Source organism: Impatiens glandulifera, chromosome 1 (genome assembly GCF_907164915.1).
Source record: "Impatiens glandulifera chromosome 1, dImpGla2.1, whole genome shotgun sequence".
Lineage (NCBI taxonomy): Eukaryota > Viridiplantae > Streptophyta > Magnoliopsida > Ericales > Balsaminaceae > Impatiens > Impatiens glandulifera.
In genome coordinates this window covers 4,911,611-4,931,861 of record NC_061862.1, presented here as the reverse complement: position 1 = coordinate 4,931,861, position 20,251 = coordinate 4,911,611, and the positions used below count along the sequence as shown (strand labels likewise).

Sequence of the window (20,251 nt, the reverse complement as noted above, 5' to 3'; positions counted from 1 at the left end):
ATATATATTCCAAAAAATGGTTTCTTAATTACAATATTGATTTAGGACCCTCAATTCTCTTTTTTATAATCACTTTTAATGCCTGTTCCGGAACGATAGGACAATTATGTTATTACTAAACTTGTTGAAGAGATGAAATAGAACCAAGTTATATATTTTTTAATGAGAGGTTGATTCGAACTACGAATTGAATCAGTTTCTCGTCAACAAAGAGCACAATACAAATAGTTTATGCAACTTCAACAACGGTAGGTAAACGTGCTTTAAAAAAAATCTATTAGATCGTGTTCTTTCTATGCTTGTTTTTTGTTTTTGAACCGATGTGGGACTTCTTTACATTCTTTAACAATTATTAATTATTAACCTTTCTTTTGTCATAAAATAAATTAATGAAATTTATAATAATATTATATATTTAAATTTAACTTATTGTAAAACTAATAATTTTTAACCAATATTCAATTTTTTTTTCAAGTATCTTATATAAGAGTTATAATATTATTAAATTGAGTTATAAAATCTATATTTGTAAACACAACTATAATCTTATCAAATCATGTTTTGGAATATTTATATATTTTTTTAATTTAGCAGAGTTTAAATTTTAAATTTTTGACGAAAATTTAATTCATATTATTTATTAATGTATTGTTTGAATTATACTTTATTTTATTTATTTTGTAATAAATAAAAGTATTTCACACTTTATTTGGCATACTTCCTTTGAATTGTAATCCTTCAAAATTATTTTGAAGGATGCGCAGATTAATTTTTTACATCATAGTTAATTGTGTTCAAAATCAAATTCTTACATCCTAATTGTTCTATACATGACAGGGACCTTATCTTCTCTTGCCCCCTCTCTTGAGAAGTCATTTAGTTAGAGGAGCGAATAAAAAAGGGACAAAGGCCCTACTAACTAGAAGCCACAACATGTCTTCTATTTTTTTCATTTTAATAAGTTAGTTAGTTTGAGAAAAAAAATCAAAATTAAAGTGTTTTTAGTGAAAATCAAATATTTAAAATAAAACTCTTTTTATTGGAGCTAAACTAATAAATCATTGTAATAGTTTTGTTATTAACATTTATATATAAGTTTGATAAAATAATATACTTAAAACTATCAAATTCTTGAAAATATTATTGAATTATCCTATTCTTTAAATAAAAGAAGAAAAAACTATTAGGCTCAATAATGACAAAAAAAAGTGTGATGCCCACATTGTTAGATGAAGTGATAATAAGGATCCCGTATTATTATAAGAGGGGAGTTGGTGATTAGAAAAAATTATGAAGCCAAGCACTGAACACAAAGCCAACTATTCTTTCGCCTTTTACTAAAGAATACCGTGTGTTCTTTGCAATATGTGGCATACGCCTATTTTTGTTGGGTCCTCTAATCGGAAGCACCATACAATTGAGTTTAAACTTTGAATTTTTCTTATCTACGAAAATTTAATTCATAATATTTATTAATATATTATTTGAATTATACTTCAAAAAAATTTTAATAGATAAAACTATTTCACTCTTTATCCGACAACATACTCCCTTGTAATCCTTCAAAATTATTTTCGTTTAGATGTGCAGATTAATTTTTTTACACCATTGTTAATTCTCTTCAAAAATAAATTCTTACATTCTAATTGTTCTATGCATGACAAGGGACCTTATCTTCTCTTGCCCCCGTTCTTGAGAGACTCAATCATTTAGTTAGAGGAGCGAATGAAAAAGGGACAAAGACCCTACTAACTAGGAACCACAACATTACTTTTATTTTTCATCTTAATAAGTTAGTTAGTTTGAGAAAAAAATCAACAAATGTCATTGTGTGCAAACCTGTAAAGTACACAACAAAAAACTACACTATTTTCCCTCCGGTCGCCGGCGTACGCTTCGGTGAGGAAAAAGGATAAAAAAAATTTGGACCATTTCTCGATTTGTGCGTGTCACATTCTTGCGCAGGGGCCATGCTAATCTTCTCTGTATCGTTCAAATTTTATCAAATGTCCCCGAAGGTACTTAACCATCTCTCTCATTCTTTAAAATACTTCATTCTTAAGTTAGAGGAGCGATGTGGGATCAATTTTAGAAAAATAATGGACAACTGCTATTTTTTGCTATTTTTTGTGATCGACTGCTAGAGTGTTTTTCGAGGAACGCATGTGTTCTATATAGAGAATGAGGGTCTTTCAAAGTATGCCCTCGATTTATAGGGTTTTTTCTTTTGAGGAAATATTGATTTTATGGGAGAAAAAGAATGGGGAGCTACCCATTAAGTCATGTTGATAAGGTGTCCAAGGGCAAAGCTAGGATTTAAAATCTAGTCGGGCTAAGTTATTTCCATAAAATTTACCCGGCTAGAATGATAATAATATAAAACAAAATATACGTAGTTTACGGTCGTTAGGTCCCTTCATCGACCAGAGAAATCAATAGCGACGATATTTCTTCCCGTCGTTATTTCCATTCGCATACAAACTGTTTTGAGTTACCCGGGCTGTACATAGAAACTCCCTTGAAGGTGTCGATGCCTCTGTTAATCTAATTAACATTCGTCATAATGACTATAACATAAGTTTATTAAATATCAAATACGAGTCATATACCTTGTTTGAAAATACGAGTTTTAACCACCATCATAGTAATAACTTCAATCCAAGTTAAAGCGTTTTTAGTGAAAATAAAATGTTAAAAATAAAACTCTTTTTATTGGAGCTATACTAATAAATCATTGTAATAGTTTGTTATTAACATTTGATAAAATAATATATAGTTAAAAGTATCAAATTCTTGAAAGTATTATTGAATTATCTTATTCATTAAATAAAAGAAGAAAAAACACCATTAGCCTCAATAATGACAAAAAAGTTTGTTGTCCGACATTGTTAGATGCAGTGAAAATAGGGATTCGATATTATTATAAGAGGGGAGTTGGTGATTACAAAAAATTATGAAGCCAAGCACTGAACAAAAGCGAACTATTCTTTCGCCTTTTACTAAAGATTACCGTGTGTTCTTTTCAATACGTGGCATATGCCTATTTTTGTTAGGTCCTCTAATCAGAGGCACCCTACCATTCAGTTTAAACTTTGAATTTTTCTTATCTACGAAGATTTAATTCATATTATTTATTAATGTATTATTTTAATTATACATAAAAAAAAGTTGTAATAAATAAAAGTATTTCACTCTTTATCTGACAACATACTCCTTAATTGTTTTGTGCGTGACTATCGACCTTATCCTCTCTTGCACCCGCTCTCACAAACACTTAATCATTTAGTTAGAGAAGTGTGATACACAATGTTAATCATTTAGTAAGTGTCTTATCTTAGTTAGTCGATGTAATATGTGTCTTAGGGAGGTTGAGACGATGTAGTATGTGTCGCTGGTATTTAGTGTATTATTTGGAGTATTACTGGTATTTTTTGGGTTATGTCGGGAATTATTGGTGCATATTGAGAATCGTGGATTGAGGTAACTAGATTTGTGAGTTTGAAACAATTAGGTTATATCTCTTTTATTTTCTGGTGGATAATTTGGTTAGATAGAAATCGTAGATCTTTCAACAATCTTAAATGACCGTTGCGGATCCAACACAATGCTATCATCCTAACATTATATGATGTTCGATGTGGGAAGCCGGTAGATTCAGTCGGAGAGCTCATTTCCTTTTTGGAAGATCTCCGCACATGTTAATTTTGTAATATTTGTGTGATTTTTTTTTATAAATTTAATGTTTTTGTCATTATGTGTAAACCACTATCCATTCATAATATTATTGCATGAATCATTTAAAAAAAGCATCATAGAGTTTTATTTCAGGAGTGGGAAAGTTTAAAAGCGAGAGAGCTTGGATATCAATCTTCCATTAAAGCTTCAACCAACATTTTGATTTTTTTTTTCAGGTGGAGTAAAGTGGGACAAGCACCCAGAAAGATTTAAAAATCTTCTAGGAAGCATTCCCGATCAATTGATCGTGGACATTTACAATTGATCGGGAATGCTTCCTAGAAGATTTTTAAAGCTTTCTGGGTGCTTGTCCCGTTTTACTCCACCTGAAAAAAAAAATATCAAAATGTTGGTTGAAGCTTTAATGGAGGATTGATATCTAAGCTCTCTCGCTTTTAAACTTTCCCACCCCTGAAATAAAACTCTATGATGCTTTTTATAAATGATTCATGCAATAATATTATGAATGGATAGTCGTTTACACATAACGACAAAAACTTTAAATTTATAAAAAAAATCACACAAATATTACAAAATTAACATGTGCGGAGATCTTCCAAAAAGGAAATGAGCTCTCCGACAGAATCTACCGGCTTCCCACATCGAACATCATATAATGTTAGGATGATAACATTGTGTTGGATCTGCAACGGTCATTTAAGATTGTTAAAAGATCTACCATTTCTCTCTAACCAAATTATCCACTAGAAAATAATAGAGATATAACCTCATAGTTTCAAACCCACAAATCTAGCTATCTCAATCCACGATTCTCAATACGCACCAATGATTCCCGACATAACCCAAAAAATAGAAGTAATACTCCAAATAATACACTAAATACCAGCGACACATACTACACCGTCTCCACCTCCTTAAGACACATACTACATCGACTAACTAAGATAAAACACTTACATAAATATTTATAATCAGTTAGAATACCATTGTGGATAACACTTCTCTAACTAAATGATTGAGTCTTCGTGAGAGCGGGTGCAAGAGAAGATAAGGTCCTTAGTCATGCGCAAAACAATTAGGGAGTATGTTGTCAGACAAAGAGTGAAATACTTTTATTTATTACAACTTTTTTTAAGTATAATTCAAATAATACATTAATAAATAATATGAAATAAATTTTCGTAGATAAGAAAAATTCAAAGTTTAAACTCAATTGTAGAGTGCCTCCGATTAGAGGACCTAACAAAAATAGGCGTATGCCACGTATTGCAAAGAACACACGGTATTCTTTAATAAAAGGAGAAAGAATAGTTTGCTTTGTCTTCAGTGTTTGGCTTCATAATTTTTTGTAATCACCGACTCCCCTCTTATAATAATATAGAATCCCTATTTTCACTCCATCTAACAATGTGGGACAACACACTTTTTTGTCATTATTGAGGCTAATGGTGTTTTTTCTTCTTTTATTTAAAGAATAGGATAATTCAATAATACTTTCAAGAATTTGATACTTTTAACTATATATTATTTTATCAAATATTAATAACAAACTATTACAATGATTTATTAGTATAGCTCCAATAAAAAGAGTTTTATTTTTAACATTTGATTTTCCCTAAAAACGCTTTAATTTGGATTGAAGTTATTATTATGATGGTGGTTATAACTTGTACTTTCAAACAAGGTATATGACTCGTATTTGATATTTAATAAACTTATCTTATAATCATTATGAATAATGTTACTTAGATTAACAGAGGCATCGACACCTTCAAGGGAGTGTCTATGTACAGCCCGGGTAACTCAAAACAGTTTGCACGCGAATGGAAATAACGACGGGGAGAAATATTGTATCTATTGATTTCTTCGGTCGATGAAGGGACCTAACGACCGTAAACTACGTATATTTTTTTTCATATTATTATCATTCTAGCTGGGTAAATTTTATGGAAATAACTTAGCTCGACTAGATTTTAAATCCTAGCTCTGCCCTTGGACACCTTATCAACATGACATAATGGGTAGCTCCCCATTCTTTTTCTCTCATAAAATCAATATTCCCTCAAAAGAAAAAACCCTATAAATTGAGGGCATACTTTGAAATATCCTCATTCTCTATATAGAACACATGCATTCCTAGAAAAACACTCTAGTAGTCGATCACAAAAAATAGCAGTTGTCCATTCATTTTCTAAAATTGATCCCACATCGCTCCTCTAACTTAAGAATGAAGTCTTTTTAAAAATGAGAGATGGTTATGTCCCTTCGGGGACATTCGATAAAATTTGAACGATACAGAGAAGATTAGCATGGCCCCTGTGCAAGAATGACATGCACAAATCGAGAAATGGTCCAAATTATTTTTACCCTTTTTCCTCTCCGAAGCGTACGCCGACGACCGAAGGGAAAATAGTGTAGTTTTATGTTGTGTACTTTACCGGTTTGCACACAATGATATTTGTTGATTTTTTTCCTCAAACTAACTAACTTATTAAGATGGAAAAATAAAAGACATGTTGTGGCTCCTAGTTAGTAGAGTCTTTTCGAGAGCGGGGCAAGAGAAGATAAGGTCCCTTGTCATGCATAGAACAATTAGAATGTAAGAAGTTATTTTTGAAGAGAATTAACTATGGTGTAAAAAATTAATCTGCTGCACATCTAAACGAAAATAATTTTGAAGGATTACAATTAAAAGGGAGTATGACAGATAAAGAGTGAAATACTTTTATTTATTACAATTTTTTTGAAGTATAATTCAAATAATACATTAATAATTATTATGAATTAAATTTTTGTAGATAAGAAAAATTCAAAGTGTAAACTCAATTGTAGGGTGCCTCTGATTAGAGGACCAAACATAATTAGGCGTATGCCACATATTGTAAAGAACACACGAGATTCTTTAGTAAAAGGTGAAATAATAGTTCGCTTTGTGTTCAGTGCTTTGTTTCCTAATTTTTTCTAATCACCAACTCCCCTCTTATAATAATATCGGATCCTTATTTTCACTTCATCTAACAATGTGGGACATCACACTTTTTTTTTCATTATTGAGCCTAATGGTTTTTTCTTCTTTTATTTAAAGAATAGGATAATTCAATAATATTTTCAAGAATTTGATACTTTTAAGTATATTATTTTATCAAACTTATATATAAATGTTAATAACAAAACTATTACAATGATTTATTAGTTTAGCTTCAATAAAAATAGTTTTATTTTAAATATTTGATTTTCACTAAAAACACTTTAATTTTGATTTTTTTTCTCAAACTAACTAACTTATTGAAATGAAAAAAATAGAAGACATGTTGTGGCTTCTAGTTAGTAGGGCCTTTGTCCCTTTTTTATTCGCTCCTCTAACTAAATGACTTCTTAAGAGCGGGGGCAAGAGAAGATAAGGTCCCTTGTCATGCATAGAACAATTAGGATGTAAGAATTTGATTTTGAACACAATTAACTATGATGTAAAAAATTAATCTGCGCATCTAAACGAAAATAATTTTGAAGGATTACCATTCAAAGGAAGTATGCCAAATAAAGAGTGAAATACTTTTATTTATTAAAAAAAAAAAAGTATAATTCAAACAATACATTAATAAATAATATGAATTAAATTTTCGTCAATAAGAAAAATTTAAAATTTAAACTCTGCTAAATTAAAAAAATATATAAATATTCCAAAACTTGATTTGATAAGATTATAGTTGTGTTTACAAATATAGATTTTATAACTTAATTTAATCATATCCTAGACCAGCAAAGTAAGGTCTTTGTATAACTCAATTTAATCATATTATAACTCTTATATAAGATACTTGAAAAAAAAAATTGAATATTAGTTAAAAATTATTAGTTTTACAATAAGTTAAATTTAAATATATAATATTATTATAATTTTCATTAATTTATTTTATCATAAAAGACAGGTTAATAATTAATAATTATGAAAGAATGTAAAGAAGAACCACATCGGTTCAAAAACAAAAAACAAGCAGAGAAAGAACACGATCTAATAGATTTTTTTTAAATCACGTTTACCAATCGATGTTGAAGTTGCATAAACTATTTGCATTGTGCTCTTTGTTTACGAGAAACTGATTTAATTCATAGTTCGATTCAACCTCTCATTAAAAAAGATATAACTTGGTTCTATTTCATCTCTTCAACAAGTTTAGTAATAACATAATTGTTTGTCCTATCGTTCCGGAACAGGTATTAAAAGTGATTATAGAAAAGAGAATTGAGGGTCTAAATCAATATTGTAATTAAGAAACCGTTTTTTGGAATATATATTTCGAATAGAAAAGAAACTTTCACAAAAAAAAAGTGATTAGATAAAACGAAACGAAGTAGTGTCATTGACATAACAGATGTCACAAGTCTTTTTCAAAAGATGAATAAGTCCATTTATTTGCTTAGATTGACACTTCGAACATAAACTGAAATATTCTGGAACTACAAAGATAACTACAAAGATAATTATTAAAAGCATTGCTCATAAAGTATGTTTAATTGGTTATAATTCTCTTTTTACTCTTCGCTGTTGATTTCACTATTATTCGTGAGTAATAATAGAATAATTCTATTATATTTATAGACCATTCTTTATTTTCTCAAAAATGCACTACAACAAAACACACTTTTAGCCACCTTTATATGTCAACGCTTATTAAGCGTGGGTAAAAATTAAAAGAGTAAAAAACTTTTGGCAACCTTTATACTTTACAACCACATTTATTTTTTTTATATACAAACTTTATTAAAAACCTTGAAATTTAACTATTATAAACTTAATAATTTTTATGTTTTATTTTTAAACTTTATAAATATTTTATTTCACTATTTTAAAATAAAATTTGACTTAAAATTTTATTTACACTAAAATTTAATTCATAAATTTTAAAATTTTTATAACATTATTAATTTTTTTATTAACATTTGTCTTTTATTTAAGTATTTAAAATTAATTAAATTAAAATTAAAAACTAATATAAACCAAAATTAAATAAATTAAACATTATATTATATTTAATAATAAAATTTTAATTTATATATATGTATTTTAAAACTAGAATCAGTTTTTAATTATCAAGCCTAACTCATTTTCTTTCTAAGCTGACCAATTCTTTCTAACCTAAAAAATCCTTCTGTCTGTGTTAATCAGACTATCATCCTTCTACTCTCTACAACCAGATTTCCGTGGTATCATCCTTTTACTCTCTGCAGCCAGATTGTCGTGCGCACGAGGTTAGTTACATTCTTCTTCAACCATTAGGGCTTGCCTTCATCTGCACTATCATCCCTTGACTCTCCGCAGCCAGATTGTCGCACCCACGAGGTTTGTTACATTCTTCTCCGACCATTAGGGTTTTCCTTCATCTGCGGGTCTTGGAAGTCTTTTGAGTGATAAATGATTCTACTTATCTGTTTTAAGGATGCAACGAGGTTTATATGCGATTTATTTAGGTCACTGGTTTTATTTTTCATGTCTGGCTCATAGATTTGCCCCTTGTTATAGTGTTTTGGATTTCTCAGTTATTTTCAGTTGGATTTTGATGCTAGGTTGTTATCACTATACTAGATGATTAAACCATCTTTATGAGTGAGAAATGGTTATACTTCTTTGTTTTAAGGATGAATTAGAATATATATTTGACTTATTTAGTTGAACCATCTTTATGAGTGAGCTGTTGTACTCTCCATACAAATTACAACTTACAAGCGCACTCACATGTATATAGTTTGTATAAAATCCAGATGATTAGCTCGCAACCTTTAATTTCCCAAGTGATAATATGTTTTCCCTTGATATGTTTGTTTGTGTAATAATATTCGTGCCTGCATTATAGTGTGATGATGAAAGTGGTCACATAATTCTGATTTAGCTACAGGGATACAACTTGAACTAATTTGAATCCCAATAAATTAGGGCTCAAGCAATATCCATTATCGTGTGTTTGAATTCTGCATCTGCTTATAAATCATACAAATCTTTCAATTAAACTGAGACAGAGGTTGTTTATAATCAGACGGCAAACAATAGTCCTGGTATTAGATTAGCGTCTAAGAATACATATCTTTTTCGAGGATCTCTTAACATTGTTTGTCTCTACAAGAAATGATTTATTCTTTGTTGTATGCACATGTTTGACGAATTTGGATATATATGAATTTGGTATTTTCTGGTATAGTGGTATTGAGAATCATCACAATCACAAGAAAGGAAGAGGTGGATGAATTCCTTGTAATTTTACTTGTTTATGGTGACATTTAATATAGGTTTTATTAGGAAGGGTGTTATGAATTCCCCAATCGTTATGCCCGATCAATGATTCTTTGGTTGTTCCTAATTGGATTGCTTTAATTTTCTATCACCTGTTAATGTACTTTCTTGTCTTTATTGAGTATTTTTTTTGTTTGATATGTATAAATTTATAAAATCAGTTTTATACAGGGTACAGAAAACGAGTACTAGTCACCAAAGTGAATGGAATGTTTGGAAACTATTCTACCACTGGTGCTTATATTATATCAATGGAAAGGCCTATAACATAACTGGGGTTATATAGTATTGTTAAAAAAGTTAGTTTTTAACCAATGGATAAATATAACTTGTGTCTGTTGGATCAGATGGACAGTTGTTGTCGCACTATTAGTAGATTATGTTTTTCCATTATGCTTATATTATATCAATGGAAAGGCCTATAACATAACTGGGGTTATATAGTATTGTTAAAAAAGTTAGTTTTTAACCAATGGATAAATATAACTTGTGTTTGTTGGATCAGATGGACAGTTGTTGTAGCACCATTAGTAGATTATGTTTTGTCATATAATGTTATTAGGGTATCAAGGTAGATTGTTTAACAGAAGGATTATATTTTGAACGAATAGTTTTAAAATGCCCACATTATTTAACGATACAATCATTTATCCATGTGGGTGTAGGTTTTCTCAAATAACTTCTCCTAATCTTATTCTCCAATAATTCTAAGAAAGAGTCAGACTAGAAGGTTAGTATTCAGTAATAATAATTGTTTCACAAAATGATGATTTCAAAACTAAGGGTGAATGCATTTGCAGGTATCGCCTTCATCAACACTTTAATAGTCATTTGAGTCCCTCAATGTCAAGAAATTTGATAGTATTGATCTTTCTTTCGCCAAAGGTATGTTGGTTTTGATTTCATGGTGATTATGACTTTGTTTCAATGGGAAATATAAAAGGGAAATTTGTAGGGAGGAGAGTATAGATTTCCACACTATTCATTTCTTGTTTATAACCTAGGAATCTATTCTCATTTTATAGGACCTGAAATGAAATATAAAATAAATATAAGTTGTTTAGTATAAAGGACAAACTTGACTAGATATTGGTATGCTAACAATTACAATGTGTTGTTATCCTTTACTCTTACATCTCTTTGTGAAATTTTTCTTGTTATGATCCATATAGATTGCATTGACAGGATGGTGAATTCCATAGGCATGTCGGAGGAGATTTCTCCCTCACTCAAGCACATAGTGAATCTATTTGATGAAAGTAGTCAAAGGTCACTCATTATGTTTACTTCAGTTGATAGTGTAAATGAAGAATTTTATGAAACTTACAACATTAATGATAATGTTGAGTTGGATGATACTGGAATTGAAGATTTTGCAACATGGGGTTTCGAGAATGAAGATCCGAATTGGGAAGACCCTATTTCCGGAGGTGATTATGAGGTTGTCTTTCAAACCTTCTTAACTTATGTCATTTGGGTTAAATGTTTAAAATATTATAAAAATAAAGTATTTGGTTGATTATTTGAATGAATTTATTCATGGTGGGAAATATATGTATTATTTCAGAAAATACATATCATGAGTACAACATTGTTTTTTTGTATTTATATTTAAGCATGTATTCTATGGCATTGTTTTTGGATCCCTAGTTTTCATATTATGGGCATTTTTGCAAATGCATTTAAAAAAACTTTTCAACGTGATTGCAAAGGTCAAGTTTCTAAAAACATGGGATTTAAGTGTTCACTCTGTTCGGGAAAATCTTTGACAATCATGGCATAACGTGAAATGAAGAATTTTTTAGAAAGAAAATAAAAATAAATCAAACACACGACATTTTCTCCATTTCAAACATAATATTTCTATAGCATATCAAGATTAAAAGGGGATGAGCATTCATCGCCATCGAGAGAAGTGAAACACACAACTCCTCTTGAAAAGATATGTTTGATGACAAAAGGTCCCTCCCATAGCTGTTGGAACTTCCCTCTAGGATCCTACAACTTTCAGGTCTTCTTGAAAACAAGATCTCTGACAACAAGATGCCTAGGCTTGACCTTCTGGTTGAACTCCCTCGCCATGCGTCTCAGAAGAGTCATTTAACTCATAATCGGTCATCCTTTTTATGATGTAGTAGATTGGCACATCTTCTTTGATTTTATTCTCCTGGGCTAGAATGCTCTCTATGGATGACTCAGTGATAGTGAAGTGAAGAATCAAAGAACTCCTGGCCTCAGAGACATGAGGATAGGAAGGGATTGCAAATACGCCTTCACCTTCTCTAGGACATGTTAATGAGTATCACTCCAGACAACTTTTGACCCTTCTTCAAAAGCTTGAAGAGAGAATCACAATTGGAGGTGAACTTACTAATGTAGCGACTAATATATTGAATTTTGTCCGGTAGGATGATCAGTTCCGGTAGGATGATCACCATTTTCGAGAAAATAAAGAATGGTCTATAAATATGATGGAATTATTCTATCATTGCTCACTAATAATAGTGAAATTAATAGCGCAAAATCAAAAGAGAATTGTAACCAATTAAACATACTTTGGAGCAATACTTTTATGCGGTGATAATGATTTAATAACTATCTTTGTAGTTCCAGAATATTTCAGTTTAAGATCGAAGTGTCTATCTAAGCGAATATAGATAAAAAATAGTTCAAGGAATGTATAACTAAATAAATGGACTTATTCATCTTTTGACATAGACTTGCGACATTTGTTATGTCAATGACACTACTTCGTTTTGTTTTGTCTAGTCACTTCTGTTAGATAAAATAAGACCGGTTAAATAGAACTTAACAAAAACAAACTTCCTGTGCAGGAACGGTTAAAGAATCAGGATCGGTCAAGTTATCCAACCGATCAAGCAACCCAACTGGCCAAGAACATAACCAATCAGGAAAACAAGACAGGTTAGAAGACAAGGCAAAAGATGTAACCAAAACCGAACAAACCTGAAGCTATGAAAAACCTAAAGTCATCCGGTTAACTCAAACAACCGGTAGACATTCTAAACCGAAATACATCAATCCAGAAAACTAATGAAGAAGCTACTTAGAGAAAGAAGCCAAGAACATCAAACTAAGTACAATCTACAAATCGGTGCAAACAAACACTTTGAGTATCTGCGGAAGATGATACCAAAGAGACAAACTGTAACATTTCCCTATCCATACAAGTCTGAGGATACTCTACAGGATGCAGACAACTGCCTGAAGAAGATCTTTCCATTCTGGGATAAGTCAGAGGCACAACATTCTAGGTGCCGGCAACTGTCCAACCGATAGTGCTACATTAAGTAAAAGACAAACCTAGCCGGTTTGACCTACGCACTAGAAGCCTAAACCGCCAGGTCTGAATCACTAAACCTCTGCTCAACCAATCAGATTCAAGGAAAAGAAATGTGACCGTTGGCACATTTCACCTATAAAAGAAGGAGCTGAAGAGGAGTAAATGCAGTTACAAGTTACAAGAGAAAATATTTAAGAGCTACACCAACCCATGTTATAAGTGGTCTTTATCTCTCTAAATTAAAAGAGCTTAAGTGTGCATTTGAAGTGAGATTACAATTTCGGTGAGAATTGTACGAGTGTTATCGAGCAGCAAATAAGTCTCGATCGGATTGTGCGTATGTATTCCTTAGTGAATATCCTTCTCGCGGTTTCGAGAAGAAGGGGTGACGTAGGAGTTTTATCTCCGAACATCCATAAAAACTTGTCTTGCTCTTTACTTTCTGCTGGATTTACATTCTAACCGATCCATACTAACCGACCCATACCACCCTAATCGATTTACATCACTTTTATCAATTTACTAAGTCTCAAACCGACCTTCTAATCTCAAACCGACTTTATTCAAATTTGGTCCTACTCATCCTGTGTGCGTGTTGCTTCAGTCTGAAACAAACCACTTCCGCACTTGAACTCGGTTTAAGGGTTTGTGACAGCCTATGTAGTATTGAAACCCGGTATTAATCTCTAACCGGATTAAACGCCAACCTTTGAGTGCAAACCTGCCAGACACCGGTCCTCCATCCGCGACCTAAATCCTAACAATTGGTATTAGAGCAGTTAGTTTCAATACCCAAGCAAGCATGACTCTCGATAAGCCTTCAATGCTAAAAGGTGATGATTTCGTCAACTGGAAGGCACGCATGCACCTGCACTTAATCACTATGGATGACGAGATGCAGTTCATCCTGACTGAAGGACCGATAAATATTGATAAAGATAGGGAGGAATGTACAAAAGAAGATAGGAGAAGAAATAATCTGGACAACCATGCTAGAAACCACATCATCAACGGTTTGAACAGGAATACCTTCTGTAAGCATATGTGTTTGAAATGAGATCTAGGATTGAAGATGAAGTCTCAGCTTCAACCTCTACAAAGGCCTTATTCACATCCATGGAACCGGTTGCTCCTGCACCGATCAGAACCGCTGAACAGTTCACCGAGGATGTTATGGCAATGCTTGCACAGAAGTTTGGCAAATTCATGAAGAGAAGCCAACCGACAAACAATAACTACGGTGATAAATCTAATGTTAGATGCTATAATTGCAATTGTTTGGGATATTTCAGGTGGGAATGCAGAAAACCAAGACGGGATGACCGGAAACCGGATGATCAAAACCACCGAAATAACTACCAACAAACCGGTGAAGGAAAAGAAATTCAAAAAGAACTGATAGCCGATGATGGAGGAACTTTATGGGCTCACAGTGACAGTGATAATGAACTCACATGTCTCATGGCAAATGAGGAATAGGTATTTGACTCTCCCTGTGAAGAATTTACTAAAGATGAGGAACACGTATTTGACTCTCCCTGTGAATTTACTAAAGAATTCACTAATTAACCGCATCGGGACCAATGACTGAAAACCGACCGGTTTGAATATAATATATTTTGGATTATTTGGTCTCCTAACAAAAGCGGAACAACTGTCTGGGTTTAGATGTATCTGTTTTGAAAAGATACTTTTTCTAAGCAAAATAGTCATACCTTAAAAGACGTTAAGATATGATATCTCTCACCGTCAAGGCCTATGACTCACACCTTAGGTTTTAGACATACTTAATTCATGCAAATCCTTTTATCATATGGTCAATAGACTACATTAACTGCTACCTACTGGATAATACTATCATCCTTCAACTAATATATAATTTAGATGAATATCAACCAAATATCCACAAACATCAAAAATCATCTCACTAAGACAAAAATATCTCAGTTCCAAAACATTCTCCAAGTTGATTTTGATTTCACTCAATGGACAGAGCATTATGAGATTTTTAAAATGATCAAGTCTCTTGGAAACATCGGTCTAAAACCCTTCTTAGATGACAAACATGTCATCTTCCCTGAAACCGTTCAGGAATTCTTCCACAACACAAGGGTTTTCCGCGGTACTCCATACTTTGATACCCTCATTCAATCTAGGGTTGGAGGAACCGTGTTTAATTTTTCTGAGTGTGACTTTGCTAGATGTTTCGACCTTCCAAAGCAAGGTCTCACCGATCTGGATGTTCCGTTTGAACTAAAAGCCGAAATATCTCTGAACTTCGGTCGAGCCATCCTAGGAAAGGATGTCAAGAACACCTACTGCACCACCGTCTTCAACATGATGACCGCTATCACAACCGATACCCTGGTCAACTGGTCCAGGGTGTTGTTCGACATCCTGATCTGGATGATCACCACTCGTCATACCGGTTTCATTCCCCAGATCAGCTCCCTACTCATGGAACTCGGAGTTCCGCTATGTCCGGGCGAGGGGCTGAACCAGTCCCAAGTTGTGACCAGGGAAATCACCGACTCCTTCTATGAGCGGTTCGAGAAGGCCTGGAAGAAGAAGAACCGACATCTCAACTCCTCCGGAAATTAAGTCACTCCTTCTTACAACCGGTCATTTTGTTGTATGTACTGGTTGTATTGTCATCCTACTCCATTATGATCTTTTCGGTTAATCTATGTGTTTCCTTCGGTTTGTTGTAACTCCACTTTCATTAATGAAAAGTAACTTTTGAATTCCAACCACATGGGAAACTACACAAACCTAGTTACTTCCCAACTAGATTCCCCATCTCGAGCTCCGCAACCGGTCAAAAATAACTCCTTCCCAAGGAGTTTTGGAAACATAAATATTCCCAACATTAATAAGACAAAACAGAATATTAGCATTAAATGGTCATATTTTCCCTCCAATTTCAAATATATATAAGGAACCTCCCTCTATCATTCCACATACCTCCAAACAACTTATAATTTCTTAAGCTCTCTCTCTCTTAGCAAGATTTGAAAGAATGTCTAACCGTATCCTAAGGAATTATCTATGCATTGATTTCGACTCCGTCCTCAACATGGAGGATGTTGAAGTGAGGGAAATCCTCTTTGAATCCCTCAACGATACCGGCCTTCGTGATTTTCTCGAAGAATCCGAACCCATGTTCATTCCAGAAGTGATGGAATTCTTCAACAATGTAGCCATGTTCGGCGATGCCATTACTTCCGTCGTGAAAAACCACATTTTTGTTCTTCATGAAAGTGGATTCTCCCGGATGTTCAATTTGTCCACTGAAGGGTTCTCCGATTTCCCATCCCGGGTGGGGAGTGCAGAAGTTGACTATGCCGAAATGTTCTCCGGAACCGAAGTATCGGTGGAGAACTACGGTCTGAAAACCCGCCTCGCCCGTCACATCCAACTCCTTCACGAGATTGTCAATCGATTGATCATCTGTCAATCTCCGAACCAGAACTACTCTAAGAAGGTCTTCGACATGATGACCTACATCGTCAGCGACACCCCCATCAACTGGTCATCGGTCATCTTCAATAATTTGAAGACCATGGTCGAGACAAAGAAAGGTTTCGGCTATGCTCCCCACATAAGTCGACTTCTTTGTACACACCATCCAAATCTTGGACCGGGTACCCCGGTGAACCCCTCGAATGTCCTCAACGAGGAAGTGGCGATTGACAAACTCACTAAAATGTCTGTTATGTAATTTTCATTTCCTTTTTGCGTATCTCAAACCGATCTCTGTATCGGTATCAATTATGTCTTTCAATCATATGGTCAGTTAAATTATTAAGTTCGAAAATCGGCTCAAGCTCACAAAGTTAAAATATCGGTTTAAATGTTCAACCGGTTAAAATCGCTAACCGCTTCATCACCGGTTAAATAACCGCCTCATAAATAAAACGGTTACACTAAAACACCGCTCTCTTAATCAACGGTTACAAAAATAACCGCATTCCCGCTCAATCTTATCGCTCAAAGTTTCCCGCCCATCGCTTGCCGCCCAATGATATTTTGGAGGGAAATCTCCCGCCTAATCCTGATGTGACGGTCCGCGGCGGTTGGAATTCCATCCCGCGACTATAAATACGTTCTTTAGCCATTTTATTTCATTCTTCCGCGAAACTGCTTTCTCTCTCTAGCTCTCGAATCTCTCAAGCTTTCAAACTCTCAATCTCTCTGTCTCTCAAACTCACAATGGGTCGCGAATCTGTGCTTTTTACCCACATCTTCCAAGTCGATTTCGAAGAAATTCGAGCAAATGGATCGGCGGAAGCTAAACGAGTGTTAACTCAAATCTCTGAGTCCAGTCTTGAACACTTCTTGAATGGACCGTTCATTCTGTATCAAGAAGCGGTCAATGAATTCTTTCAAACTGCCGTACACAGCGAAGGAACCATAACCGCAATAATCGGCGGAAAACTGTTCAAACTCACAATGGAGTCGGTTGCTGAGGTTCTCCACTTACCAGCGGAGGGGAGCAACTTCTCGGTGCCTACGGACGAGGATACATTACAAGCGGTTTACCGGGATGTTTCGGATACCGATGTACCGATAGCAGTATCCAGTAAGAAAAACTCCCTCAAACCGGAATTTACACCGCCCTGCGAGATTCTATCAAAGTTGGTTCAAGGACAGAGAGGCAACTATGATAGCCTCACACGATTGAAGATCGATATGATTGTCGGTTTAGTCAACGACACTAAAATCAACTGGGCCAAGTTAATCTTCTCTAACCTACGTGAGATGGTGGATCCATCATCCAAACGGTCGTGGGGTTACGTCGTTCCACTCGGCAAACTGATACGCCATTTCAACGCTGAAACCGGCCTAGGCGTTTTCATCTCCCCCAGCAAAATCATAAAATCCCATCACTTTTTGAAACCGGAGGATAAATCGGGCAAGACAAAGGTCTCCGCCCGCAAAGGGAAATCTAAGCCTAAGAAGAAGAAGGCTCCGGCAGGTGAACAGTCCGGAAGCAAGGCAACCTCGCAACCGACCAGGTCGGCTAGTATTCAGACTGACACACTTAATCCAGAAAACTCGGCTTCAAGCTCTAGCCGGACTCTCTCACACAGCACTGAGGCGGATCGGTCTAGCAAAGGGAAAGAGAAGGTGGTCGAAGAACAATCGGCCAGAAATGATGATATTGATACCGGTTCGGGCAGGCAACCAGAAAGAAATGAATCCTCGGATGAACACATTCGGCAACTGGGAGAGGATCTCGTCTCCAAAATATTGGATCAACTCCACGTTCAGGCTCACGCTGCAAGCGACGTCTATTTTCAATGGGCTCTTATTCGGCAGGAAACCCTTTTTGCTAACATGTTACCGGAGCATCCCGATGACCGAAGGTATGAGAAGATGATTGACATGGAAGCGGCGGTGCTCAAACTTACAAGAGCCAAGGACGTGGTGACCGCTCTTCGAAGAGGAAGGATGGTCGAACCGCATGCACGGTTGACAGAGCTTTCTGACCATATCCTTCATCTTCGTAAAAAATATGTCCCTGGGACGGAGGATTCCCCGTTCCAGGCTTAGTGCTGGACATGCTAACGGTTAAAGAACAGGAACTAACCGATGAGCTGGCACAGTTAGAATCGGAACCCGCTCACAAAGAGGCGTCACTTTTCTCCAGATCTCATCTTGAGGATGATGGAGGTCCGAATCCGAACGAGGCCGAACATACCTCCCCTCCACCGGAACCCATAATCAACAGCACCGAAATCGAAATGGGTACACCGCCCACTGATCGGCTAGGATCTCCGCAAACCGACAATGCATCGGTGCCGGCTGTAATAGAGGATAGGGTCAAGGACATTATCGAGGAATTTGTCAATGAATCCATCCTGCCGTGGCAAAAGAAAATAAAGGAAGCCATAGCAAAATCTATCGAGTTAATTGAATCTACCGATAAACAGCTGGAAGCCACGGTTGAACGGATTACGTCCGTTGAGGAAAAATACGGTCTTACTGATCTTCTATTCGGCGAAACAACTGAACAAACTAAGACATTAGAGGCCGTAACTAAGAAGTTGGAGACCGATATTGTTCATACCAACCAACAGGTCGGTTTGGTAAATCTCCACCTAATAACAACAAATCAAAGGCTGAATACTATTGAAGGGAATCAGTCTCAGTCCGGTGTCCAGGCCGGATCCATACTTGAAAAAATAACATCGCTTGAGGAGAAGAATGCCAAGACCGAAGCCGATCTAAAGGCGGTCACCGAACAACTGGCGGAGATGGTAGCAGCAAAGCTGGAAGCCGACAAAGCACTTGTAAAGACGAATGAAATCGCGGCTCAAAAGATTTAAGATGCCGAGGACGAGCAAGTCCGGATTCAAAAGGAAACGATACAAGCGGATGCAGACCTGGCCCAACATATCCAAAGAGTTGAAGATGTTGCACCGGCTATAGCGGTTCAACGAAATGAGGATGCGACTCGACTACTCGACCAACAACTTACATTCGCAGAGCTCGCTGAAGCCCAGAAGAAATCAAAGGCGTCTGCTTCTGATTTTTGTCTTCATTCTGAAGTCTTTTCCAGGCTCTACAATTTTTCTTTATGTGACCTTCTTTACCACAGTGATTACACTGTCTTCCCTTAGATTTTGATCTGCCTCTGGACTTGCTATGGCCTCTTGATTGTTGTCGGTATTCAGTTTTTCCCTTGTTCTCTGTGACAAGGGCCTGTGCACTATTTGTATTAGTTGACTTCCTTCTTGTCTCCTCATTGAACAAGCTGCTAGTAACTATACTCATAATAAGAACACCATTCAGAGCTGCATTATTGACTGTCACAACCAATGTCTCCCAACTGTCGGACAATGATCCCAAGAGCAATAAAGCCTGCAACTCATCTTCTAAGGTCATCTCCATCACTGACAATTGATTAATCAAGCTCTGGAACTCATTTAAATTCTCAGCAATACCAGCACCTTCTCTGA

The 20,251-nt window shown here is 34.9% G+C and overlaps 6 non-coding genes across 6 annotated transcripts; 3 read left to right on the top strand and 3 right to left on the bottom strand.

Annotated features, from left to right (window-relative positions):
- Nucleotides 1-1,294: 1,294 nt before the first annotated feature.
- On the top strand, nt 1,295-1,409 carry LOC124922892. Its single transcript, XR_007097942.1, has one exon. It is a non-coding gene; the product is annotated as a U5 spliceosomal RNA (small nuclear RNA).
- Nucleotides 1,410-1,917: 508 nt separating this feature from the next.
- Nucleotides 1,918-2,022, bottom strand: LOC124923038. The gene has a single exon (XR_007098078.1). It is a non-coding gene; the product is annotated as a U6 spliceosomal RNA (small nuclear RNA).
- A 934-nt stretch (nt 2,023-2,956) lies between these two features.
- Nucleotides 2,957-3,071, top strand: LOC124922947. The gene has a single exon (XR_007097992.1). It is a non-coding gene; the product is annotated as a U5 spliceosomal RNA (small nuclear RNA).
- A 1,846-nt stretch (nt 3,072-4,917) lies between these two features.
- On the bottom strand, nt 4,918-5,032 carry LOC124922962. Its single transcript, XR_007098006.1, has one exon. It is a non-coding gene; the product is annotated as a U5 spliceosomal RNA (small nuclear RNA).
- Nucleotides 5,033-5,955: 923 nt separating this feature from the next.
- Nucleotides 5,956-6,058, top strand: LOC124923026. The gene has a single exon (XR_007098067.1). It is a non-coding gene; the product is annotated as a U6 spliceosomal RNA (small nuclear RNA).
- Nucleotides 6,059-6,530: 472 nt separating this feature from the next.
- On the bottom strand, nt 6,531-6,646 carry LOC124922975. Its single transcript, XR_007098019.1, has one exon. It is a non-coding gene; the product is annotated as a U5 spliceosomal RNA (small nuclear RNA).
- Nucleotides 6,647-20,251: the final 13,605 nt, after the last annotated feature.